Raw genomic sequence first — 26255 nt, forward strand, 5'->3', positions numbered from 1 at the left:
ATTTCTCATCAGTACTATCTCAAAAGAATAGGCATAACATCCAGAAGCAAGGAGTACTTTGCACCTTACATAGAGACTGCAGCAAGGAGTCTGCCATACATTGAACAGGTGCCCCAGGTATGTATGTTGAGTTCTAGGAAACTGATTTGGTTGTACACTCAAACTCCATATAGAGCCTGAAAAGCTGCAGCCTTGGGAACAGAAAAGAACTCCAAAGAAGCTAATTCCAATAGCCTAATAATGGCAAATTACTTGTCATATGTGCTATCAATTCCCTTCCCTCTACCCTTAAAAGGCTTGCCTAACCAACAAAACGGTGTCACCAAGACTTGAGCAGAGCACCCTCTCAAACTTCTTAATGTGGTGTTTCCAGCAGGAGCTACCCATTGGTGACACCAGGCATGTGGGAGTGAAGCCTACTTTCCATCCCTGAATAACCTGAGAAGTGGACCCAGAAAGTTCATAGCATCTCATAACCAATGTGACATAATCACTATCTTACATTCTTCTGCATTGCCATTTCATATATGCCTTTCCAACTGTGGGAGCCTAAGGGCTCATGCGTGATTCATGAGGAAGAAAGAATCCTCTAGAAGGTGAAAAGGCAGAGCAACAGGCCCGAAAGCTGCCCATCACACCTGACATGGATAAATGGAAGCAAAATGATGGATTGGAGGCTACTTTGAGTAGGAGTAGCCTTAGGTCTGTTAGACCCCGCTCACTTGAGTTATCCTTCCCAACTCACCCACCTCTCCACCTGAGAGGAGCACTGCTAGCCCCTCCCATTCCAAGGCATCGAAGGCAGCCTCATCACAGGGATCATTTGAACACATTCTTGTGACTATATCACTCCCATATTTAAAAGCCTTCAATGGCTCCCTATGGCCTGCTAGGTGAAAACTAAGCTCTGACATGAATATTACGATCTTCATTCTATTTTCAAGTCACGGGATTTACAAATTTAATTCAACACATTTAAATTCCACCATTACAGTGCACTACTTGAAGCTCACTAAATGAGCTGTGTGACCGTGGGCAAGTTCCTTAAAATCTCCGTACTTTTCTTTCTTCACTTAGCACAGCACAGGGCACTGAGTAAGCATTCAATAAATGTCAGTGACTATGTGTATTTTTGGTTGCGTGTGTGTGTTTTTCTGGCATGTCTGTCGTATGACTCCTGGTGCTTGTCTGTTTCATAGCATCCAGCTCTTTTTCCATGCTTGTCTGCTTCTGTCTCTGGGTCCCTCTCTTAAGTTCTCAGACCTCAAACCCAGAAAGAATATTTTGTTCTTCCTGAAGAAGACTCTATGCTTTCAGGGCAGAACCCTCTTCCAGGTTGGCTCACTTAATACAAAGCTCTCATACACACAGGAAATTTTCCGCATCCATGTAAGAATGACAGGAATGGAAGGGCTGTTCTCATAAAATCAGGGTTTTTGTTCTTTCCCAAGTCCTGTCTCTGACTTCTCCTAAGCTCTTTCTTAAATGCAGGTACATGGTACCCCAGTTAGCTAACTGTGGCTACATTTGCCAGGGCGGGGGGCACTTGGCCTTTCTGTTCTCAGTGCTCTCAGGGTTCAGGGAGGAAGGGTACTGATTTCCAGCCTGTGAGGGTGTGTTAAATTGGCATATCACTGAAGCAAACACCATCGTGGGCTGCATTCTGTTTCAGCCAGTAGCATTTCATATTTAAGAAAAAAAATTGGAATGAAAAGTTCTGGAGACAGATGGTGTTGATGATTGCACAACAATATGAATGTACTTAATACCACAGAAACATACATGTAAAAATGGTTATGATGATAAATTTGGTTATATATCCTTTACCATACTAAAGCAGTAGGAAAAAAAGGACTCAATGCCTAGACGGATGGAGATCACAAGTGCATATCCTATAGTGTTTTTTTCCCCTCTCCTTTTTCTATTTCTGTCCCTCTTGTTTACTTAGACTGGGATGTGTATATGTTTGAGAACTATATTTGCTTCTTCAGAATAATACGGGCCTGGGCAAGGAACCAAAGGCATTCTGGCACCTCCAGTCTCTGACATCTCATGTGATTTTAGGATAAAGGGCATTAGTGGGGGAAGTGAATTCTGGAATAAGATTTCTGCAGTCAAGTCCTTTCATAGGAAGTAGGCAGGGGATGCAAAATAAATGCACACATCATAAAGCAACACTTGGAAGAACAGTGGTGCTGGAGTCAGAAGATCCGGTTGAACTCTCACGACAGTTACTGTGGGGTGTTGTGCAAGTCAGGTCTCCTCTCAAGGTTTAGTATCCTCACCTGTAAGATGCAGGGTGGGACAAGGGTGGTAGAGGAAAAGGGGCAACTGAAGTGCTATGCTCCTTTAAGGCAACTCTGTTAATCTAGTGTTGTGCTGGGCTGGGCAAGGCAGGAACAGATCACTCACTGTCAGGACAGGGCAACAGCCTGAGCAGGTTGGAGGCTCATCAGCATTGAGACCTACTGGTACAATTTATCAGGTAAATGGCCCTGAGAGAGAGAGTGCTCTGGTGATCAGAAGGAAATAAATCCTGAAGTCCTCCACCCACTTATGTTCCCTTGCCATTAAATCTGGAGAAAATAAACACCCGGCACAGGATGGTTTACTGATTCCTAAGGACAGATGCTGGCTTTAATAATCCCTCAGTACCTGTGTGTCGGGTCTGCCCATACAGGGCCCTATGTAGAAGAGGCCAGGAGGATGGTGAGAAACGAGACTGACTCCAGGTCCAGGACAGGTGCAAGGGAAAGCAGGTGGCGAGACTGACTGCCATAGCCAGAGGGAGGAGAGGCTGGGCCTGAGTCAACACAATTCCAGTGGTGACACGGCAGATCTCTGTAGGCCACAAGCAGCCACTGTGTGACCTGTGCAGAAGGACCCTGAACTTGGTTTAATGTTCTGCTATTGCCGTGTTGACATCTATAATGATCTTTGAATAAGGGGCTCTGATTTTCCTCTTGCACTCGGCCCTGCAGATTATGTGTCCACTTCTGCAGCTAGAACAACAGGACTGAGTGCCTACGTTCTCCAGTATTTTCTAACCTTGCCAGTGAGTCAAGCATTGTATAGGAAGAACTTGGGTTGAGGGAGAAAAAAGAGAGGGAGATAGGAAAGGATGATGATGAGGAAATTGAAACTATTGAACTCATGTGTTGCTTTTTCCATAAGGCTGCCCAAGATGACCTATCTGAAATTGCAACCTGCTCCCTCTAACCTCTCTTCTGATCCCCATTTCTCAGCTCTCTTTCAAAACATTTTCAATGGTATTTACTACCTGCTTTACTTGTTGAGTATGAGTATCATTTAGGGTCTGTCTTGTCCTCCTAGAACCTAAGTTCCAAGAGGATGGAAATCTTTAGCTGTTTAATCCAATGTTATATCCAAATTGCCTAATGGCTCCTGGCGTGCTGTGGCCCTCAATGGATTTTCCACAGATGAAAGAATGAATCGCACACCTAATATGTGCTAAGACCTGTGATAGGCCAGTTCCAGGTTTATCTCATCTAATCCTTATAGGATTTGGTCATTCATTTACTATGTGTGGGAGCTGAGCCGGGCCCTAGGGGCACAAATATAAATAAGTTAGGGGACCACCCTCGATTTAGATATTTGCAATTTAGAGATACTCCTTTACAATGAAGAACCTGAGGCTCAGAGAGATTGATTCATTTGCCAAATGCTAACTGAGAGAAAACTCATGCTCTTCCAGAAGTGGATTAGAGTCCAGAGTCTGAAGGAGAAGAAAAGCAGAGAGGGTGAGGAGGATGAAGTGGGGGCTGGGATGGGGAGACATGGCAAACAGAGGGGTTGGCATGTTGAAGAAACCATACCTAGAGGCTTGCTTTGGGAAGAGGAAGCTCAGGAAAGGGAAGTAAAGAAAAAATATTCCAGATATCATCATAAGAGTTCAGAAAATGTGAACATCCTTGAGACACAGCCCTTACATGGGGAAGGAATGACTTCTTGCTGACCTAGCCATGTCCTTCCCCAAGCTCCCTGATGACCCAGGATATATACCTCCTTGACTTCTCTAAGCCAGGAAGCTGTGCTTTGATCAAAGAGTCATAAACTTGACTCAGGAGCCTGCATCAAAGTCTTGTCCTCGCCACTCAAAGTGTGGCTTTGGGCGAATGCCACGTTACTGCTCTGAACCTGACCATTTAAATGGGGTACAAGTTTACAAGTACTACACGGTGGTAATCCTTGCAAAATACTGTACAATCACAAAAGCAGCCCTGGGGGCATAGCTGGAGAAGGCATCTAACTAAGAGCCAAAAGTAGTCCCCTCCACCAACTCAATATGAGCTATGTGGCCTTAAGCAAAACTCTCAACCTCTCTGAGCCTCAGTTTCTTTGCCTGTAAGCCACAAAGCCTTAAGCAAAGATGCCAGACAGCTAAAATGGGAGAAAAACAGTGCACTGAACAGTGGAATGTGGATTGCATTTCTAACCCTACCCCAGAAGCACAAAATTTTAGCCAACTCTGCAAATCTCACTCACAGCCTGGAACTGCAGAGGCTCAAGTCTTACAACCAAAGCATGTCATGAGCTCTCCACTTTTTCATTAAAACCTTTTGCCTGTGAAAGTTGCAGAATGTGTCTGATCTTCAGTTCCATCGTTGCTTAACTCTTGCTGATTCTTTTTGCCCAGGGAGTGTATCAGATCACTGAGGCCCAGTAGAAAGTGAGGGGTCCACAGAGGATCTGTTATGCTTTCCCAATTGCAAGAGGCAGTTCAGTTCTCTGTCTGTGAAAAGTAGTCAAATTATTGCAAATGTCTAGTCAATTCCAAATGTCACCAGCTACCAGTAAACAACAAAAAGCTGGTACATTCAGGACTGGATCATTTAAAACATAATTATAATAAATGATTTAAAGGAGCTCTTTTAATTACCACTACGTATCAAAGACTCAGGAAGGCATTCCAGAAGAATTGTTTTCTATTGTAACTGCATAAATTTAAATGCCATTAATTTCATATCTGTCATTCACTTCTCTTCTATTACATTGATCTCTGTATCAGGAAATTCAATGCCTCCCATTTCATTTGGGGATTTCATGGTTTCTACCGAGGAAGAGCTTTGTTTTCAGTCCCGCAGTTTCCAAAAGCCATTTCACCTCCAAAGTATAAGCTAGTAAACCACATGAAAGCTAAAACAAAGGAAAGGAAGTGAGCCCAGGTCAAAGAATTATAAAGACTGCTGACCTTGTCATTAGAAGACCAAGATTTTACTCCTGACTCTGCTGCTACTTTTCTGTGTGACTTTAGGCAAGATCTATGATGCATCTGCGGCCCATTTTTTACTGGGTAGTCACAGTAAGAATGATTCCCACCCTTGCTTATCTTACTGGAATTTTGGGGAGTAAATGAAAATAAAAATAAGAGGTTTTATGAACCATTCATTTAGCCAGTCAGTTAATCATTCAGTAATGACGTAAGAAGCACTGACTACCTGTTAGGTAGTATGCTAGCTGGAAGGACAGAAAACGAAGCAAAAAGAAATTGCCTCTCTCATAAGAAGCTTGCTGTAGAGTGGAAGGGACAAGAGAGGGAATGTGCTGTCTTTCCGGTTCTGTTATTTCCCTTTTAGTTAAGAAATTCCTGATTTGAGACTATAGAAAATGAAGCTACTCCTTGGTTTAGTCCAAAATAAGCCATCCAATCTCATATCTTTGACCTTTGCTCACACAAATAGATGCTTATACGGTTCATTTTTTGGCCACTTGTTTAGAATGTTAAATATTCAAAGACATAATCATACATTTTCCCCCCTATCAGAAAAAAAAAATGTGGGCTCTTAAATGACTGGTATTTCCAATCGACTGTAAAGGCGCTGTCTGGGCCCAGGATTGATGTCCTTCCAGGAGAATGAAATCAACGGGATGTGGAGAAGGGATGGCCTTTTTGATTCTCAAAATAAACATTTCTCAGAGAGACCTTCCAAGTCCTCAGGGGACTTCATGGTGATACATTCAAATGCCACCCATCTGTACAAATATCAATATCTAAGTTTTTTTTTTTTTTTAAAAAAAGACTTACATTTTTCAAAGTGAATTATCAGAAAAGCACATTTGTGCCTCTCTACATGGATTGGTGTATGCTGTTTATAAAAATGGCTCTTGGGCTACCTTGGAAGAAGAAAATGAAAGGAACTTTACAAAACCAATGTGCCTCTCAACATTTGAACTGTTTTTGTCCCCTTCCAAAGGTGCGGTTAAGATTAGTGTTCAATGGAGCCATAGAGCAAGGAGAAAACCTAAAGAGGCAGAACTCATTGGTGGTGGGAATGGCCCTAAGTCAAACTCCCATTATGACTGAAGCTGTGGTGAAGAGAGAGATGTTCCTCCAAGGTGGGTGTGACTTTGAAGATCTGGGTCATTGTCACAGAGCAGACACCTAATGCTCAGATTACAGCTTTAGAGAGGAAAATGGATTGGCTTTGGAATCATAATTTCTGGGCTGAGTCCAGGCTCATATACTTCATTGACACGTGAACTTAACACAAATTATTTCACCTCTTTGATGATCAGTTTTATGAACTGTAAAGTGGGCATGCCAGTATATCTGCTCAAAGTGAAATAACATGTCATAGAGCTTTGTGACCCAAGTTATGATTATTTGTAAGAAAAGGAAATGACTAATCCAGGTGAAGTGAGCTGGAATGGTGTTCTAAATTTCTTTATAGGGCCTATAATTCTTCCCTCCCTGTCTTTCTGTCCTTCCCTCCTCCTCCCTCTCTTCCCTCCTCACTCCCTTCTTTTCTCTATCCAACACATAAATTATTGAGGGCTAACCTCGTGCAAACAACACTGCATGAGACAGGTGGTTAGATTCCTGATTTTGGACTTTTTATGGAGATTGAAACAACTACCGGGTTTAGTCCAAAACATTTAGGGTCCCAGCATGGAACAGGTGGCTCATTCACATGAAGTAAACTGAGGAGATGACATAAGTGTGGCTATGGTTAAGGTGAAACACCCAGGGTCACGACAGTGGGGCAGGGGGAGGGGGGGGGGCTTTACCACACTTAAGCCTCAGGGACCAAGTAGATGCATTACCCTGAGCCAGGAGGACATGGTAAGTGTTGTAGCTATTGGAGAGGGCTTTTCCATAGGAGCTGTGGCCTTAAGTGGAGGAACCTGTGGCCTCCTTAAGTGGAGGCCTTGGCAGGGAGGGAGTCAGGAGACTAACTGCACTAACCCATCTTCTTCCATCTGACTTCCTGCTGGTGCTTTCCATTGGCCAAACCCGACCAGAAGCCAGAAGGCAAGAAGGTCCATTGATGCAGCCCCTGAGCTCAGTGGCACAGTGTCATGTGCGAGACCAGATCTCAGATGGCATGCACAGAATACTGGGAACTGGAGGGTAGCATGGCACTTTGGAATATGGGTTCTAGAGACTTGGGGCCTACATTCAATGGAATCCTTGTTCATCCACTATGGTTCCTTGGGTGAGACACTTGCTCTTTCCATGTCCCAATGTCTGTTAAATGGTTGTAATAGAAGTATCTACCCACTGGTTACTATGAGGATTAGATGAATTAAGATTCATGATCACTTAAGAACAATGCCTGGTACATCCTAAGTGGTATATTTTAGGTTCAGTTTGTACACATAGGATATAATGGTGAACAAGAAAAATGAGTGAATGAAAGGCTGAGTATCTTGAACCACAGCTCACACTGGACCATTCCCCGCCCTGTGTTTTGTTTTGTTTTGTTTTCTTGCTTGCACTCACCACCTGTGATGTGACCATTTTGAGACTCTGAGGCAATGGAAAAAGACCAGCAGGAAAGACAAGTGTTATCATTCCATTTTATTTTCCTCTCAGAGTCCTGCTACAATTTTTGCCTTCAAGACATCAGGACCCATGGCCCAGGTTTCTGTCAGGTACAAACATCTGCCCCATCTGTCTGTATCCCCAATGATTCAGAATGAGGGAAGAGAAGCAGGTCACCTTAAAAAACTGGCTGGGGGAGCTTGGGTGGCTCAGTTGGTGAAGCATTCAACTCTCAGTTTTGGCTTAGGTCATGATCTTGTAGTTTCGTGAATTCGAGCCCCACATTGGGCTCTGGGCTGGCAATGTGGATCCTGCTTGGGATTCTCTCTCCTTCTCCCTCTCTCTCTGCCCCTCCCCCACACACCCTGTCTCTGTCTCTCTCAAAATAACTAAAGTTAAAAAAAAAACTGGCTGAAGGTTGGGCTCAGTCCCAGGTTCCAGGTTCTGCTTTGGAACACCTCTGGTTCTTAGCCAGGGATTGTGTTCTCCCTGGTTAGCTCACCTCATTACCTTGGAAGAGATACACTAAACTGAAGAGTATAAGAAAGGCACCCTAAACTGGGAGTCCAAAGAGTCATGTTCAAATCCTAGCTCTCTCCTGTTTCAGCCGTGTGACCTTGACCAAATGACCTTTCTTAACTGTAGGTTCCTTGGATTGAAAACAGGCACTTGGGTTGTGCAGGTTCTTTTGAATGTAGAAGGGAATAAAAAGTTAAAGCTAATAATAATAGTAAGCTGAGCAGTGGACAGAGCTTAAAAACTTGAGTTATAATTTCAATTCTTGTATGGACTAGCAATGTAACTACATACAGGTCAATTCATGTTACCAGCCCCTAGTTTTCCCATTTGCAAAATATCTAGGTGACTGATAGCTAGATATGACTAGATGTGAAAGTGCTTTGTAAATTACTAGATATATTTATTATTATTTTTTTTATTTTGAGAGAGAGAGAGAGCATGCAAGCAGGGGAGGGGCAGAGAGAGAAGAGGAGACAGAATCATAAGCAGGCTCCATACTCAGCAGTGGAGCCCTACTTGAGACTCAATTACACAAACCATGAGACCATGACCTGAGCTGAAATCCAGAGTTGGATGCTTAACTCAGGCATCCAACTTCAGCCACCCAGGTGCCTGAATTACTAGATATATTTGAGGAACACATTATTACTGCCATGCTCTGATCTCAAATGCTAACCATGCTAACTGGGAGCCAGCATTCATACACACCCCACATAGACACCTTACAGCCAACAGCCTTTTTACTGATCACAAAGTCAGGAGTTGTGGGGTAAATGCCAGGAACTGGCGTCTGGCTGCCCGTAGCTTTAGTCTATGCCCTGGCAACACTGAGTATATTCTTTTCATTATTTATACTTAAAAAACTCTGTGTCATCGTTCAAGTTCAAAATTTGAATAGACTGCCAGGCAGCTTATTGAATTATTTATTTTAACTGGCTTATTTCTATATTGGATAATTTCTTACACACGTTTCCACTATATCAATAACGGGAGGCAATTATTGATTTTTCTAAAGCCATTAGGTTCAATGAATTGTTCAATTAGTTTTACGATTTCAAATAGAGAAAGATGCAAGATTACCACTGTTGGTGGTTAGAAGCAACTTCTAAAAGGAGGATAATGCCCTAATTTATAAAAGGCGCAGGTGAATGGTAGAAGTGGGCCCTGAATCACACATGTACATCAAGGCTGGCATCGTGAAGATCTGGGTTTTATAGCACTGTCTCCAAGCACTGTGTTTAGGGGGCTAGTGGCAAATGCGTATTTATAAGTGTTTATCCATTGGTATTTACCCAGAGATCTGGTGTTAAGCTATTATAAATTCAGAGGGATAATAAACATGCAATGACTTTAAAAGAGGAATAGTAACAGACAATGTCATGTTCACTTCTGGTCCTAAATCTTTTGAAGCCTCTCCATTTTCTAGAGAATGAGGCTAAAAGTTCCAGGCAGACAAATCCAGACAATACCTCGTGTGAAACTTAACAAACATTTTCTTGGTTTCACACTTTTGCTATTTTCACACTCTGGAGTCCTTTCATGTCTCCATTACTGTTCTTTCCACATGTTGGGGGGGGGGCAGGGAATTGCAATACAGAGCTTCTCAAGCTTAGCCGTCTACGCACCAACTTCTCACACCGATAATCCAACTGTATTACCATTCACTTAGTGTTACAAATGACATACTCTAGCACTTGCATAGGTACTCTAGCCTCCTGTTCAGCAGGAGAAAAGCTACATAAACATGCTGGGCCTCAGTTTACACATTTATAATATGAGGATCAGAATAGTATTAAGAATATGTGTAAAGTGCCTTGCACTTGATGACTATTACTATGTCTATTTCAGCAAGCATTTGTGGAGAGTTATTACACACTGGTTAGGATCAGGGGTTCCGGGGCCACACTACTTGGGTTCAGATCCTGGCTGTTGAGTAATTTAGAGCACATCACTATAGTGGTCTGTGTCTCAGCACCCTCACTGAGTTACCAGGAGGTTAGGTTGTTATAAATCTAGTACTTATGGGGGTGCCTATGCACAGTACGCACATTAAACACTCTGTGAGCAATTACAATTGCGTTTGCTGCATCATAGACACCAGGCTATGTGCCGGTGTTAGAGACAACTGACGAAGAATTTAAAAATCTCCACTTTTTATGTGCATTTTATTTTATTTTTTTATTTTTTATTATTTTTTTATGTGCATTTTATATGCAAATGTATAGTGTAGACAAACTACAGAAATTACATAGAGGAGAAAGTGGTTGATTATGCATTGGGCAGGGAAGAGGGAATAACGAGGGCTTCATGGAGGAGGTAACATTAGAGATGGTTTTAAGAAATGAGTTAGGGTATTAAAAGATGGTTCATCAAGACAATTTAGTCAACACTTCCCTTGGGAAGGCTTCTCTGTTCCCACAGGCACATTTCATAAGCTACTTCTTACTGTTTGAGGGCAGAGACTGGCATTAGCTACTGATGTTGAGGGACTGGCCCATGGTACGTGCTTGATAAGGAGGGTATGAAATCATTTCTCTTCGCCTACCTTTATTTCCTTATTCATAAAATAAACATTCTTTCTCTTGCCTCTCTGCACTTCTATCGTTCCATAGAAAGATACTGCTTACTATTAACGATAATGGAAACTCAAATATATTGCTATATACTTTATATATATTTCATTTTATTCTCATAATGATCGTATGAGGTGGGCACTATTATTATTTTGACTTTATAGATAAGTACTCTGAGGCTTAGAAAGTTTAAGTAACTCTAGCAAAATCACCTAGTTGCCTAAAATATAGCTCTCTGGTCCCAAGGATGTGCACACAACCACTATGGCATGTTGCCTCTCAAAATATCGAGATTTAAATTCTGTTTCATGAGTGATGTCAATGCCTTGGATGGGGCCATTTACTGAATAATGCACAGCCACTTCTCAGATAAGGGGGGAGGTGAAAGCAGACTGCTTCTGGGACCTCGCACAGGCTAGGTCTGTGCAAGTCCGCATGGTATGCAAATAGTTTACAGCAACAGAGATACAGTTCCCAGAACGAATCATTCTCACGCCCGCCACCGAGTGAGACACTGTAGTGATGGTTCAGCCCAGCCCAAGCTCAGCTAGACAAGGCTAATGAGGACGGAGGAGACTGAGAGCCTCAGTTGAACTCCTCGGTAATCAGAGAATTATCAAGTTAATATACAAGTATAATCTGCCACGAGATGAAGTGAAGGCAAATAGATTCTAATCACTGCTAACTTGCCCATGTCACAGCGTTCATCAAGTAATATGTATGGGATCTCCGCAGGAGCACTGATGCTCCACAAGGCCCGTGGGGGTGGAGGTTTAAGCACCTGGAACAGGTGGGAAGGGAAGAAAAATAAGTAAGGCAACAGCATCTTTGGTATCAATAGTGTTCATTTAAGCTGCTTCTGTGGCCCTCAGACAGTAGCCGCTTAAACCGGGGGGATATTTCTTCTGGCTTAACCCACTAAGGGGACATTCCACAGACTCAGACCATTAGCCTGGGAAGAACCTTGAAGATTTATATTCTCCATCCGTCTTATTGTACAGGTGTGGAAACAAGTGGGTGGTGGGATATAAGATAAAAATATAAAAATAGGTAACACGGTATTTTAGAAATAACATTAACAATGAATCCAGGGAAGATAGGTTTCTATAAGAAAGCAGGATCGCCAAGATAGGGACTAGTGAAAACCGAGCTGAGTCACCTTAACTCTAGCTGGTGTCAGGAGATATGGTGGGAGGGGACCACACAGCACGCAGTGAGCTCTTCTCCTGATGATACTGACACGAGAAGGGAAGTCCACGCATGAAGTGACTGAGGAGGCCTGGGGGGACCACCCCGAGGGCAGGAACCTCATTCTGTGTATAGGCCTGTGTCCTTGAGAAACTCTTGAGCCCTCCCCAGGTGCACTTCTCTGTCTCCAGCACAGACGATGCCAATAATTACTCATATGATGAGCTACACGTCACAAAAGAAAGTGGGGGCTATCTGCAAGAACGCGGGGGAATGACCAAATCTAGATATGGGAGGGCCGAGGAGTCCTTCCTGAGGAGCGATGTGAAGGAAGAGTGGGGTTTAGACAAGCATAGTGGGATGGGATGACAGGGTGGCCCAAGATGGTAATTGGGGCAGAGAGAACCACAAGTGGCATGAAAGGAAGGGGAACAACACTCTTGGCAAGTATACCGGGTGGAAAGGTAACATCCCAAGTATGCCATCGCTACGTGCTTGTGTTGTGCACCACCGTATACCCCAGGACGTGAATGTGCACTTACCCCTGAACACATCACTTACTGGTAACATATAAACAATTCATTCCACTTTGTGGACTCAGCGTCTACAGTGGCTCCGGTTGTTTCCAAACTTTCCTGAGTTAAAAAGGTCTTAACACACAGAGGTCCTCCAGTGGCTACACCTGTATATATGCAGGGATATATATATATATCCCCTCTGGAGGATGCGAGCAGGGCTGAGCTGCACCTAACTCAGAAAAAAGAGGCAGCCGTTTGGCAACTTTGGAAGGCTGCTGTCAGGCCTCAGAATAATAACTGGTGGATCGTCTGTCAAGGCTCACGTGTACTCGTTAGCCTGAAAATACCTCTCAGAAATCAGGGAGCCGTTCACTAGAGTGTCCTGTAACCTCTCTGAGGTCTCTACCATGAAATGAAGGTTTTAGGAATTTTCCTTTTTACCTCAGAGGATGGGGACTTGAGGATCAAGACAGACCATCGGAAAATGCTCAACAATTGCTTTGTTACCCAGCATATTCTGTTCATTTAGTCCCATCAACATACTGGCATTCTAAGAACTGGCACCATTTTCAATGCAGGCGTTTTAAGGATCAGAAAGGCCATTCTGGCTAAAGTCACAAAGGAAGCTGAAAGGAAACTGTGACTTTGGGAGCTTGGATCTTACGTCCTGTGCACTTCAGCACCTTGCTCCTTGGGCTCTCTGCACGAGGGGCATGTGTTCTCTGAATGAAGAAGAGTCAATTAGGTACTCACAGACCTCCCAGATGACAATTTGTCACTGGCAGGTGCAAGGCATGCTCGGAGGGCACTCTCCACCTGAGCGTCCATGCCCTCAGCACAGAGCAAACCACGGCCAATGACATGGTTTCTGCCCAGTGGGAATGAACGCTAAATGGTAGGCAGGCCTGCCTTCCAAAGACTATTAGTTCCACTTCCAATTTTATTTCTCAGTTTCAAGGACAAAAGCAAAGGTTGGAAAGTTTTGCTTTCTACAGAACACTGTACATCTCAAAAGAGTGCTGATAAGCATCTCACTTCTCTGAAAACATCCAATGTCTGCTCTAACAACATGGAAGCTCCTGTCAGAAAATCTGAGTCTGAGAATAAAGTCTGGCACTTACTAATTGATGATGACCTTGGGTTAGTTCACTGTCAATATATTAATTTGTAGATTGGGAATAGTAATACCTCCTTCTCAGCATTTTTGCACACAATACTTAGAAAGGTAACCTGGGGGAGATATGGAAGTAAGGGTATCTGCCCAGTAAAATGTGAGTTTGGTGCTCTACTCCCAAGAAAGTGGTTTATTATCCATGTGTACCTTCCACAGGGGAAAGTACTCCCCAGTGTGTGTTGAAAGTTTAATTACATGAGTTTGAATAAACAAATATCGAATTTGCTAAACTTTTTAAGTTTATGTATTTTGAGAGAGAGTGAGCAGGGAAGGGGCAGAGAAAGAGAGAGAGAGAAAGCGAGAGAATCCCAAGCAGCCTCCACTTTGTCAGAGGGGAGCCTGTTGTGGGGCTCAGACTCACCACACTGAGATCATGACCTGAGCCGAAACCAAGAGTCTGATGCTTAAACGACTGAGCCACCCAGGCACCCCACAAATATGGAATTTTCTTTGCTTCATATTTCATATTTGATTTTTAGCCAAAAAGTAAATTTATATGGTTGGTTCCTCTGAGAGTTGTAAACATATCATCAAAAATCACTTGGATTGTTGTGTTACCTTTCTTTCCCATGAGCTGGAGCTTGAATTTTCCTAGGGCCATTTGAAGGCAATGACCAGAGAAACTCTGACCTGAATCCTGACCCTCAAGCATCAAAATGACTCATTCAAGACTTTCAAGGTAGCTCTTTGTCTCCTGAGATCGCATTTAAATTTTGAAGACATTTGTAAAAGTAGCAAAAATGACAAAGAATTATAAATATCCATGGGTCTATGACAAATAATTGGTAATTATTAACATTTTTGTCACAACTGCCTTAAATGTTTTTTTAAATAAGAAAATCAAACATTTTAGGTAAGATTGACATCCCCTCTGGTTTTTGATGTGAGTCTCATTTCTTCTTCCCTTTCTAGTAGCTACCACTTTCATGGATTAAGTATCTTTTCCATTTGAAGTTTTTGAAAACATTGTATGTATGAATATACAGTATCGTTTAATGTTTGTGGGTTTTTAAAAAAAGTGTCCATGAATGACATCATATTGTACATGTACTAAACATAATTTAGCACACTTTTTCACTTAACTTATGTGTTTCAGATCTCATCATTACCTTGTACTTCTTAAGTATTCTAATACTTCTTAAGTATTCCATCCATTCTTCAAATAATGGGCATGAAGGTGGTTTATATTTTTCTTCCATTTTAAATAGAATTGCAATGAATTTTCTGGTATAGGTGTGTTTGTGCACATGTCCACAATATTCTCTAGAGTGAGTCTGGAAGTGTATGTACATATTGTATAAATGTGTGTGTGTGTGTGTGTGTGTGTGTGTGCGCGCGCGCGCGCATCAGAATTACTGGGTCATAGGGAATGCATACACTCAAGACAGCCAAATTGCTCTTTGCAAGTATATTATCAACTTATATTTCTCTAGAAATTCAGGATAATCCTAATTTTCCCTTATTCCTTCACCAACACTTGTTCTTTTCATACCTTTAAATGTTTCCTAGTCTGATGGATGAGAAATTATTTTTCTCATTATTATTTCAATTTGAATTCCCCAGATTGATTATTAAGGTTGGGGAGTATTTACAATTACTCCTATGTGAATTTCCTGTGCATTTTCTTTCCTCATTTTTCTATATATTCTTTGTCTTTTACTTACTGGTTTAGTATTTCCCTAGATACTTGTCCTTTGCTATATGTGATGAAAGTGTCTTCAGATCTGCAGGTGATCTCACAATCAGCAACTTTTGCTACACAGTGGCTTTTTATGTTTTAGTTTTTTCTTAATTTTTTTAATGTTTATTTATTTTTGAGAGAGAGAGAGAGAGACAGAGCTTGAGTGGGGGAGGGGCAGAGAGAGATGGAAACACAGAATCTGAAGCAGGTTCCAGGCTCTGAACTGTCAGCACAGAGTCTGATGTGGGGCTCGAACTCAAGAATTGTGAGATCATGACCTGAGCTGAAGTTGGAAGCTTAACCAACTGAGCCACCCAAGGGCCCCTGTTTTTGTTTTTATAATACATTAATTTAAAATTTTTAACTGGTAAAACTTACCAATCTTATCTTTTACATGTTAGGGTTTTTCTTTTTTCATATTTATGGATTTCCCTACAACTCATTTTAAGAGCATTTAGATATTCTACCATGAGTTCATGCAACCATTTTTAAGGTCTGTTTTATGACATGTAGGTTATCCCAAGGTTCTAAATCATACATTTCCTTTTTTTAATGTTTGTTTGTTTGTTTGTTTACAGAGAACGAATGGAGGAGGGGCAGAAAGAGACAGAAAGAGAATCCCAAGCAGGATCCATACTGTCAGCACAGAGCTCGATGCGGGGGTGAGATCATGACCTGAGCCAAAATCAAGAGTTGTATGCATAGGGGCGCCTGGGTGGCTCAGTCGGTTAAGCGTCCGACTTCGGCTCAGGTCATGATCTCAGGGTCTGTGAGTTCGAGCCCTGCGTTGGGCTCTGTGCTGACCACTCAGAGCCTGGAGGCTGCTTCAGATTCTGTGTCTCCCTCTCTCTCTGACCCTCCACCGGTCATGCTCTGTCTCTCTCTGTCTCAAAAATAAATAAACATTAAAAAAAATTAAAAAAAAAAGAGTTGTATGCATAACGAACTGAGCCACCAGATGCCCCCTAATCCATACATTTTCTTCCCTTCTTTCCTTTCCCATCCTTATTCAAAAATGTTTTATGTCTCACCCTGCCCTGAGTAGAGTTGTCATCCTTCCTGCATACTCCCTTTTCACTCTTTCCATAACTCTTTGTACCATGAATTCTACTCTACCTGAGGGGTTCTTAGGGCAGAGATCTTGTCTTAGATCATTTTTTATTCTCAGTTCCCAATGGAGAGCCTGGAGAAGAATAGATACTTGAGAGAGACGTGTATTCGCACAGTCTTAGCAGCAGTGATGGGAGCAGAGAGTTAAGCTAGTGAGAATACCACTGTATTCTGAGGGAGGGAAGACCACCCTGAAATATCCTTCATGCTGAAAAGGACAGAAGAAAATGGAGAGTGGCCAAAGAAGAGTGAGCAGTTAGTATGAAGAGGGCTCTTGGAACGTTTGCCATGGTAGTGAGGATAAAAGACCAGGTGATGCATGGTCTGGGGTGTTGATAAATGTCATTCACTCAACAAAAACCCTTTGCATGTCCATTATTTGCCAGACTCTGCTCTAGACAATTTGCAGAGATTTGACTCCCAAGACCACTGAAAGGTGGCATAAAAGGTCAGAGATGTGGACAAGTTTGCACAAGTCTGCTTTGAGCTGGAGTGGGAGGGCCAGTATGCAAATCAGCTCTGGATAACGTCAGAGCCCTTGGTTCTGCAGTTGATCTTGGTGCAGGTACCCTCTGATGGAGGGGCAGGGGGATGTAGTCCCTAACCACATGGAGGCGAGACAACCCTGTCTTCCTTCCTTCCTCTCTCTCTTACGAGCCGTGAGACCTTGGGTATGTCATTTAATTGCTCTGTGCTTCACATTTATTTACTCATTCTGAAAAACAGAATGCTTCATTACCTGTTTCATAGAGTTTTTGTGAATGTTAAGTAACTAAATACCTGTAAGACGTCAAGAACAGACCTGACGTTGTCACATAAGTTCCCGCCATTATGATTATTTAATGAGATAGCACGTTGCTTATGACCAATCTGACTCTCAGATTCCTGGTAGATCTGAACCAACAGACAGAAGTTACTGAAATTCAGATTTAAATGTGATACAAGGAAGATATCTGAAGTAACTAGAGTGGCCAAGATAGCTTCCCCAAATAGTGAGCCCTCACCATATTCTGGGGGTGTTTTAAGCTGCATTGGACATGGAAGGTTGGAAGAGACAACCTCCTCTGAGAATCCTTAGAGCAATAGGATTCTATCAGTCCATGCAATATCCACCCAAGTTCCAGGCCAGTGACATCATTTGGCATGCTAATGAATGGAAATATTTTCATGCAGGCTGGCCGATTCAAGCCATGCGTACAATGAAAAGGGCAAATCTTTTCATGTGAAATTGTGCATGAATAGAGACTCATTGCCCACATAAGATGCATTTTGGGGAAATGGCTCTCAACAAAGCAGGGTAAGAATATGCTGTAAGCTCTTGTGATTTGATTGTTTGCAGGAGAAAGGCAAGCTGATGTTCCAGAAGTCATTGGTCTTGTAATAAGCTGAATATTTCTCTCTGGAATCAGATGTATACATGATTGAGACACTATGGTCAGGGGATAGAATGGAAAAGAGTGAATTGTTATCCATAGTGTATCTACTTGGTATGAGACGGTAAGCCTCGCGCTTAATATGCCACCTTCTATATATTTGATAGTCAATAATATTAAGATTCAGAGAGGTTAAGAGGCATGCTTAGAGTCACACAGCTAGAAGCAATGAAGCTATGATTTCAACTATGGTTCCTATATGATATATATACCAGAGGTCAAAAGCTGGTGACTCATGGATCATTACCAGCCTGTAAGAATTTGAAGAATTGAATTAATTGTTAAGATTTAAAAATCGGGGTATTTCATAAAAGTTAAATCCAGATTTCCAGGTGCTTTTGCAACATTAAAAGACTTGGCAACACAGGGTCCCTGGTCAAGTATGGCAACAATTAGGTGGAGTTAAGTATCCATTGGCCCTTATGGTTTAGGCATGCACTTTCCAAATGTCCACAGTCCTCTCTATCCCATATACTATATCCTAATTTTAGTGGCCCATTGACCCAGATGGCAATGTGAGTCATTGTCCCTATCTATAGGGCAATGGAAATAATGGGCAAGAAACAGAGGAGGATGAGAGGTAGTAGAACAGGGGAAGGGGGAAGACAGGTATGGAAGGGGAAGGAGATGAGGGAGACATAGAAATCCAAAACAACTACCGCAAGTGCTTCAGTCAGAGACATTATCCTGCCTGTGTTCTGCTCAATTGACCAGTGGAACTTTCCTATCCTGCAGAATCAAGTAGCTCAGTACCCATTCTGGTCTGAATGCTCTTACTTCAGGAAAAATTACAAACCCGGCCTGGGGAAAAAATCAATATGCATGATATTTCACATAGCCCTTTGGTCAAGTCAAGGTCCTTGAGGTTAAGGAAAATAAGGCCAGAATGCCTCATTAGTACACTGAGCAGGCCTTGCCTCACTACCCCGATTCTGTCCCTTTCTTCTTTGTTGCTAAATTATCCTATTCACCTGTGAAATGGATCTTTTCCTGAGATATTTAAAAGTCCTTAATTAAAATGTATTTATTATTGGTCATCTCAAAGATGGTCACCCCGCTCCCTTTTTGTGTTTCTATAACCTTCCTTGCTTATCGAGTCTCTCAAAAATGTCCTTCCTCCTGCTTCTTTTCTATTAAATATTTGTTCTTGCAAAGAGCAGGTAAGTATCATGCTGGTGAGCATTGGATGCTTTTCTTAAAGACATTTTAAAGTCCTATTTACAATTTCTAACACTGTCTTTTTTTTTTTTTTTTTTTTGCAAAACTGACATAACAAAAAATCTTCTTTCATTTATCTCCTACCTATCTTTGTGACATGGAGGGAGTCAGTGTACCTCTCTGAAATTCAGGTTTCTCCCCTGGATAAAGTCTACCTTACATCATTGTAATAAGGGTTACATGAAGTAACACACATGAAAAGGTCTAGGCTAATCTCTTCCACCTATTGCATATTTAATACATGGTAATTGAAATGAGATTTCTACCTGTAATTAGCTGTGTGACCCTAGGCAAGTCTGTTAACCTCTCTGGGCTTCTATTTCTTGACCTGGGTAATAGAGAAGGCTGGACTAGATCTCCAAGAAGTCTTGTAGCCAAGTGATCTATGTTTACTAAGCTGCAGGGATACTTGATTTGCATCTTCTACCCTCTGTGACAGCCTTGGATGCAGAGGTCACATCCTTTTACCTTTGTATCCACAGAACCTGGCATGACCCTGTGGCTCAGTAAAATATCTGATTTCATCACCAACTTGGCAGCTAGCCACATAAACTCCCCGTATTTACTGGTGTCATGGTCTGTGGACGGTATGGCTACTCTTGACAATTTGAGCATTCCATACCAAGCTTCTCTAAAGGAGACTGCTTCCCTGAAGCTGTTGCTTAAGGGTCAGCCAAGGTGGCTGGCTGATATGTCCCCTAAGCTTACGGCTTAGTCTTAGGTGATTGGATATAGATGAATACCCAGTCCTATGGCAACTAATCCAAAGGCTGACCAGACCAGCTACCTGCAAGGTGGCCAGGTGGGAGGGAGTGAAAGAAATAAAGGAGAGAGACCACCAGAGAGGCAACGGGACACAGTGTGATGGTTCATTTTATGTATCAACTTGACCGGGCCCAGTCATTTGTTCAAGCATTATTCTGGGTATTTTGGGATGAGTTTAAATTTAAATTGATAAACTGAGTAAAGGAGATTGCCCTCCCTAATGTGGGTGGGCTTCATCCAATCAGATGAAGGTCTGAATGGAACTAAAAGGCTGAGAAAGAGGGAATTCCTTCCATCTGACTGCCTAGAGCTGGGATCATCAGATTTTTCCTGCCTTCGGACTTGAACTGAAGTATCAACTCTTCTTATGTCTCTTGTGTGTTGATCGTAGGTCTTGAAACTTAGCATCTGTAATCACGTGAGCCAATTACTTGTAATAAATCATATATGTATATATATATTTACACATATAAATGTATATATTTATACATATATATGTATATATATGTAAAATCATATATATATATATATATATATATATATATATATATTTAAAGTTTATTTATTTATTTTGAGAGAGACAGAGAAAGAGAGTGCAAGCAGTGGAGAGGCAGAGGGAGGATGGAACACAGGATGTGAAGCAGGCTCTGTGCTGACAGCAGAGAGCCTGACATGGGGCTCAAACTTACAACCTGTGAGATCATGACCTGAGCCTAAATAGGATGCTTAACCGACTGAACCACCTGGGCGCCCTTACATATATATATATATTTTTCTCTCTATAGAAACCATAAAAGCCTGATCTATATCTAGATACCCTGTCTCTCTCTATATCTATACTCTAAATCTATATCCTATTCTCTTTCTCTGGAGAACCCTAATGCAATCAGTCAGATTCCTTGTCAGGGATCTGAGCTAGGAGCTATGAGGAGCATGACTGTAGCTAGAAGCAGGAACTAAAAGTGAAAGGACACAGAAAGGTGAGGAGGAGCCAGGTCCACAAAGAAGAGTCACACCCTTGAGGGGCTGCAGCAAATTCAAGCTCAAGGAGCAGCAGGCACTGAGACTCTGTCGTGTCTGGAAGGGGAGACCAGATGCCCCTTCTCAGCCCGGCACCCTTAGCCCTGACTGCTCCCTGGCTTCAGTCCTTCTGGCATATCTGCTTTTACTTGTGACACTGGGAGACTTGGTGGCTTTTAATTACAGAAGCTGACCACGTCAGAGGCTTCAAGTCTGTTGGAAAAGATTAGGGTAAGGAAGGAAGTGGACAGAGAAAAAAAGAGAGAAAAAAAAAAAAAGAAAGGGGGGGAGAAAGAGCACGGGGGAAAATGATGAAGAGTAAGGGCAGGGTAGAAGAAGGGCAGGGTAAGGGCAGTTTGGTCCGATGGGGAAGTGATTCAGGCGGAGGGCCAGTTACTCTACAGTTTGTACCCATCCTCTACCACTACCATCAAGATAAGAGGACTCTCCTCTCCTTTTCTTGTTCTTTACTTAATAAATAAATAAATAAATAAGACAAACCTGCCTATTTCCTCCCGGGAGAATTGAATGCGATCAGTTCTGGCCATAAAGCCCCCTGGAGAAATTCACGGTGTTCAGGAAACATTAAGAGGCTGAAAGAAAGATGGTTTCTAAATCTCAGAGGAAGAAGCTTCGCAATGAAGTCTTGGACCTAATCATTTTATCCCTTCCCTCGGCCTGGTCACACTGCCAATTCCCCCAGCAGTAGCAATCATTCACAAAGGAAGAATCTCAGAGCCCAGGCAGCACAGATTCTAACCCACAATCAAATCCAAGCCTGTGTTCTGCGCTCATACAATTTCTGGTAAACACTGTCAATTTCAGACTTCCAAATGGGGAGTATATTTTTATTCATTTTAAGTTATGCTCTCTTTCATTTTCTTGGAAAATGGGACAACTGGGCAGTCTGAGGGGTTTGATACTCAGCACTTATTTATATTTTTCAACATGTATGTACACCTGTCAAGACATGAAGCCCTGGGCTTTGATGTTGAGACAAAGGAAGCACCATTCCTGCGTGTCCCAAATGGAATATTCAAAGGCATGGGCTGTGGGGACATCCGTGCTCTCAAGCTATATCACAGATTAAAGGCAGAATTGCCTCAGACTTTCGCTGGGAGAGAGCATTAGCAAATGAATGAATTATTCTCTGTTTACAAAACAAATGAGCTTTCTATTGGCCAGGCTGTCGGTCTTCTTCCATTGCAGACCATTAATAAATGAAACTCTATTTGGATTTTACAGGCATATTTGCCATCAGTGTCACACCAGTGGGCAGACTGGTGGTGTGGAAAGAGTCAGGCTATGGAGTCCGAGAGCCAGAGATTCTAATCCCCTGGCTCTAGTATTTACTAAACCTGTGGCCTCTAGTAAGTTTACTTATCCCCTCTGAGCTTCCCTTTTAACATCTGATAAACTGAAGCAACAGAATCTAATGTCTACAGTTTGTGAAATAAAATCATAGGTGCACAGTGAGGGGCACCATGCCTGATGCTTGGTAAGCATTCAATAAATCTTCCCTCCTTCCAAAAAGGAAACTTCGCAATTTAAACAACTAAGAGCCAGGGATAGCCCTGCCCTAGGCAACATAATATTTCACCACTGCAACTAGATTACAAGCAAAAGGGTAATTCATGAAGTTGCTGACCTGTGTTCCTCGGGGCCAGAACAGCATGTTGGTCGCATAAAGAGAATGAGAGGTGATCCCTGTCAGCAGTCTGCTCTACCTGAGTCAGTAGTGAGTTCACCTGGGTCCCCGGCCTTCTGCCCACGTCCAGAAACCGTGGGTCTCAGGCTGCCCACACCCAACCTGACAGTTTAAACGGCAGGCATAGAGAAAGCCCTCAGTCTTGCTCTGTACAAACATGGCTAACCACCTCATTTACAGGAAGTGAAGCCTGGCCAGCTTGGTGGATGGAAATGTGCCTAGTGCTCTTAACTTCAGCGGATCCCCCGGACACGGTCCCCGACCTGGCGACAACTTCTGGCTCCTAGCAGTGGACATGGCTGGCCCACCTGATAAAGCAGCAGGTAGGGAAATAAGTCATGGAAAAAAAAAAACAAAACACCTCAGGTCATGATCTCGCAGTTTGTGAGTTCGAGCCCTGCGTCGGGCTCCGTGCTGATGGCTCAGAGCCTAAAGCCTGCTGCAGATTCTGTGTCTCTCCATCTCTCGGCTCTTCCCCTGCTCACGCTCTGACTCTGTCTTTCAATAATAAATAAATGTTAAAAAAAGAAAAAGAAAGAAAGAAGTCATGGGCCTTGGAACCAGGAGGAAAAGATTTCAACCCCTGTGTGGGTCTATGATTTGAAATCTCAGTTTTTGCATCTGTAACATGAGTATAGCAGGACCTCTGTACCAGGAAGGCTGGATTTGCAAAGAATGTTGGTATTAGGGACCTGGGACTTGGTAGACCACTCATCTACCTTCTTTTCCGTTATGTTAATGCACATCCCTTTGCACTGTTGTCCAGTGTATTAAACATTTTGATAGCTAATTATCATACTTGTCACCCCAGCTCCATAAAGATTATGATTACTTTTCCTCCATATTTTTAGTGATAGAAACTGAACTGCAGTGAAGCCCTGGGACACTCTCGGGTGGCATTTATCAATTGTCAGTGCTGGGGTGTGAACCTTGGTCTTCCAATTCTAGAAGTGAGACTGGCAAGCGCATCCATAAATTAGAATCCCGGACACGCATTTTATGACGTTAGAACTACTGTCCCCCTCCGGGAGTCTGACGTGCCCATTTTAAAGGTGGAAAAACGGGGCTCAGAATGTGAAATAATGTGCCCGGAGTCACGTCACTGTCTGAGGCAAAGCCACAGTGAGAGTTCATCTCTGTCCCTCTTCTGATTCCCGTGTTGGGTTCTTGGCTCCTGAACTGAAATTATAGCCTGGGGATGTGTGGGCTGATTTGGCTGCAGCTCTGTTTTACCCTCACTCAAGGTTGCCCTAATCCCTCTACCCATTATCTTCTGTGTAACTGCTACCTGTGGGTATGAATGAACTGCCTGGCCCCTGCAGACATGTGAGTAGGCAATACCTACTTTACAGAAAGCCCATTTCCTATGCAAATAAACAGATTTTAAAAGCACTACAACAGAGCCCAACCAAGATCTTTTTTTCCTACCTGGATTTTTATTAATTGAATTTTAGAGATTAAAAGAAGTTGAGCCAAAGCATAAGAGACTGTTAAAAACTGAGAACAAACTGAGGGTTGATGGGGGGTGGGAGGGAGGGCAGGGTGGGTGATGGGTATTGAGGAGGGCACCTTTTGGGATGAGCACTGGGTGTTGTATGGAAACCAATTTGACAGTAAATTTCATATATTAAAAAATTAAAAAAAAAAAAAAAAGAAGTTGAGACTCAGAGAAGTTTAGCAACCGACCCTAAAACTCACAGCGTGGAAGGCAGAACTGGAGCTTAGCCATGGTGCATCTGACCTTGGCTCTTTCCCCTTCCCTGAACTGCAGCTCTCACAGGTCAGAGCTGAGCAAATTCACACTGCATGCCTTCACTTCCCATTCAGATCCCTCAGTGTAGAGTGATTGTAGCAAAGTTTGCCAAAAATCAGTTCCCTGGATGACGAGCTTGCAAAACAAGCAAACAAACACAAAAATGAAACCACTGTTCAAAATTACATGGAGCTTTAGAGTAAATCTTTCTGTAGAGTAAGTCAGTACTCTTTCTTTCTTATCTCCTCCTTTTTCAAAAATGTTTGGCTATTCTTGGCCCCTTACTCTTCCATGTGAGTTTTAGGTTCAGCTTGTCAATCTCCTTGAAAAACTCTGTTGGGGTTTTGATTGCAACAGCTTTGAATCTTTAGATTAACCGGGGGAAAAGGGACATCTTTATAGTATTGGTTTTCCCTTCCATGAAAATTTATTCAGGTTTTCTCCATGTATTCAGGTTTTCTCTTATTCTTTCTTTCTTTCTTTCTTTCTTTCAAAGAGCAGGGTCTGCAGAGTGACCCACATTTTTTAAAATGTTTATTTATTTTTGAGAGAGACAGAGCATGAGAGGGGGAGAGGCAGAGAGAGAGGGAGACACAGAATCCAAAGGAGGCTTGAACATGGGGCTTGAACTCATGAACTACGAGATCATGACCTGAGCCGAAGTCGGATGCTTAAATGACTGAGCCACCCAGGCGCCCCTCTTTTATGCTTTTTAATAAAGGTGTGTGTGTGTGTGTGTGTGTGACAAGAAATTCACTCAGTAAAAATGTACTGAGCATGGGGCACCTGGGCGGCTCAGTCGGTTGAGTGTCTCACTTCGGCTCAGGTGATGATCTCACAGTTCCTGATTTTGAGCTCCCATCAAGGTCGCTGCTATCAGCACAGAACTGGCTTTGGATCCTTGGTGCCTTTCTCTCTCTCTGCCCCTCCCCATTTGTGGTCTCTCTCTCTCTGTCTCCCTCTTTCTCTGTCTCTCAAAAATAAAGAAAACTTTAACAACAACAAAAGAATTTATTGAACATGTGGTATATCCAAGGTCCAAACTGGCCCATCTTGTGTGAATAAGATTTTCTGTTTTTCCTAAACTTAACCACTGTTGTTATTCTTGTGCAAATTTCACAACTGGCTCATGCATTCTCATTTTGTATTTCTCACAATACAAAACGTAACTTTTAACTTCAAACTCACAGCATTTCTTACTATTGACCGCATGGAGGAGGGGACAGTTTCCTAGGATTCATTCAGAATGTCTCCTTCCTGTTAGGTGTGGGTGTGTTGTTTCAACTTCTCTGGAAATGAGGCCTGAAAAAACCAAGGAAGCCCCAAAGACTCTCCAAGCCTCACTGTGTGTCTTCCCTTACCATGCTGCCACATAGAGAGCTCTGATCCTTAATATTGGAGGTACTGGCTTCTGTTAATTAGCCATTTTTCTTTCTTAAACGCAAGCATCTGATTAGTGATTAGATCACACAGGCCTTACTTAAAGCAATTAGGAGTAAATACTTTAGCTTTGTTCAACGAGGTAGGATCTAGGCGGCTTAATCATGCGGGAAAGAACAAAGAAACTTCAGAAAGAACACACTGGCTGTTCCTGTACTCACTCTACAACTGGCACCTGATCTGTAAAACAGCAGTGGGGTTTCAGAAATAAATGTTTCTTCAACAGAATGCACAATGCTGGCCTAAAAACTGAGGCATCTCCCAATTTCTTTGATCTGTTTAGCAAATACATATTGAGGGCTGAGTTATATCCCAACACCGGGCTAGGAGCTGCAATACAAGCATCACAAAGATCATCGTGGTCTTTGC

The 26255-nt window shown here is 42.5% G+C and overlaps 1 long non-coding RNA gene across 1 annotated transcript in view; it reads right to left on the reverse strand.

The window, feature by feature from the left end:
• Positions 1 to 21565, reverse strand: part of LOC122227265 — a 91324-nt gene extending 69759 nt beyond the window's left edge. The window contains exon 1 of the long non-coding RNA XR_006205946.1: positions 21487 to 21565. This is a non-coding gene — a long non-coding RNA (uncharacterized LOC122227265). The remainder of the gene's footprint in view (positions 1 to 21486) is intronic.
• Positions 21566 to 26255: the final 4690 nt, after the last annotated feature.

Source organism: Panthera leo, chromosome C1 (assembly GCF_018350215.1).
Source record: "Panthera leo isolate Ple1 chromosome C1, P.leo_Ple1_pat1.1, whole genome shotgun sequence".
In the NCBI taxonomy this organism is placed as follows: Eukaryota; Metazoa; Chordata; class Mammalia; order Carnivora; family Felidae; genus Panthera; species Panthera leo.